Source organism: Aegilops tauschii, chromosome 1 (genome assembly GCF_002575655.3).
Source record: "Aegilops tauschii subsp. strangulata cultivar AL8/78 chromosome 1, Aet v6.0, whole genome shotgun sequence".
Taxonomy (NCBI): Eukaryota; Viridiplantae; Streptophyta; class Magnoliopsida; order Poales; family Poaceae; genus Aegilops; species Aegilops tauschii.
The window spans coordinates 258277969-258280352 of record NC_053035.3 but is presented as its reverse complement, the minus strand read 5'-3'; positions in this window follow the sequence as shown (position 1 = coordinate 258280352).

Below are 2384 nucleotides of genomic sequence, written 5' to 3'. Positions count from 1 at the left end.
GACCCCAACAGAAGTAGTAGTAATTCCGGTCTCTATTTTTAACAACCGATGCAATCTTTGATTTCCTTCTGATTAATATATATGTGTTTGCTTCCCAAATTTCTTGGCGCAATATCTGTGCTGGTGCTCTCGGGATCTCAGAAAAAGAATTAGCTTCATCACTTAATGATTCATACTTGTAGGAGTCCCGTGTATATTGCCTTCCTAGTAATTTGTTTCTAAACTGGCATGCATGCATGTAGCCGACCTTTCTTTGCTTGATCCGTACCATGCAACCAACTAGAATGCATGCACACGACTTCAACTAGGCATGCAATCTTCTCCTGGTAGTTCTCATCAAAACTATTGTATTTTGGTATGTATAAATCTCTGCGCTCTGATTCATTGACCTGTGGAAAACTTTTATAAACAGTGAGAACACTGACATTAATCGTGGCCGCATCATCCTCTCCTCCTTGAAGCGAAACCGTCCTCGGTTTCGAGTCAATCTCTTCAGTAATATGTTCATGTGCAGATTGAACGATGACCGTCAAATTTTTAGCACCTTCGACCTTTTTCTCTTCTTCTTCTTTTTGCTCTCTTATCTTCTTAAGATGTTCTTCCCTCCAAGCAATAAAACGATCCAGACCCATGGGCACGAGGTCGTACTTCTTACCCTTCTTGACAGTATATATCTGCGTTTGACAATCACATACAACATCATGCTCTTTGTACCATGGCTTGCCCAACAATAAGTGACATGAAACCATCGGCGCCGGAATCACGTCACACAAAACCGTGCAAAAATATTTTCCTAGCAAAAACGGTACCTTTGTTTGATGTGTGACACTGAGCTCTTCATGACCCCAACGAAACAAGTATGGTTGTGCTCGTGGTGTCATTGGTAGATCTAGCTTCTCCACCATCTTGATGCTTGCAGCATTGATCAAACTCATGTGGTCAATTGTCATGGCACAAGATCTCTCCTGTACCACAACTCGAGTATGAAAAACCCATCCCATCGACCTTCCTCCTCCAACTGAAATCCATAGCTTAACTTACTGAATAACGATGCGTTCGCCATCTTCTTCATAGTGCGTGAACAACCTGATGCTCTGATACCACCTGATATAGACCAAACCTCGATGGTGAGATCTGATCTGTTGTGGCGGCCCGATCTTTCATGACACACCAGCAGCAGCAGTAACCTCTTGCCCGCGCACGCTATGTACACGAAATAGAGGGTTTGAACCTTGCGGCTCAGCACGAGAAAACCAATCTCAATGACGGTACTCACGCATAAAATAATTTTCTCACAGAGAAATCGCGACACAGAGATTTTCTATAGCTTCCTCCAAAACTTAGGGATTTTTAGACAGCTTCCCCCAAAACTCGATACGGGTATTACCCTAAAAACACATCGTGTTTATTATCGAAATATAACCTGACCTCTTTACAACGACGCACACCTAGGCTTTATAGAAGTAGCCAACTTGAAACACACGCACACCTAAAAGGTTTCCAAAAGACACACATACACATATTTCCTAATCTGTAGACTCTTTCTTAGTTTAAACTAACTCCAGGATCGGCAAGCTTGGTGGGCCCCATCCAATCTCCTTTAAACATGTAAAAATCCACGTGAGTAACTTCCTGATGCTCGTGATCTTTTCTGATGGTCGACCCCAACAGAAGTAGTAGTAATTCCGCTCTCTATTTTTAACAACAGATGCAATCTTTGATTTCCTTCTGATTAATATATATGTGTTTGCTTCCCAAATTTTTTGGCGCAATATCTGTGCTGGTGCTCTCGGGATCTCAGAAAAAGAATTAGCTTCATCACTTAATGATTCATACTTGTAGGAGTCCCGTGTATATTGCCTTCCTAGTAATTTGTTTCCCTGGCAAACTGGCATGCATGCATGTAGCCGACCTTTCTTTGCTTGATCTGTACCATGCAACCAACTAGAATGCATGCACACGACTTCAACTAGGCATGCAACCTTCTCCTGGTAGTTCTCACCAAAACTATTGTATTTTGGTATGTATAAATTTCTGCGCTCTAATTCATTGACCTGTGGAAAACTTTTATAAATAGTGAGAACACTGACATTAATCGTGGCCGCATCATAATGGGACTAGTGAGATGATAAAATCTGTACTGTTACTTGTTACTCCCTCCGTCTCAAAATAAGGGACTCAATAATGAACAAACTTTATAGTAAATTTAATACAATGTTTCGTATTTATTTTAGGACGGGGGGAGTACTTTATTATGAAGTAGAGGTAATATAAACAGTGAGTAGAAAATTCACCTTTGACTCTTTGAGACAAAAATAAAGTGTGCAAGAAAGGTGAACATTCTGCTCATAAGAAAAAGAGTTTGAATCCACCCAATATTTTGT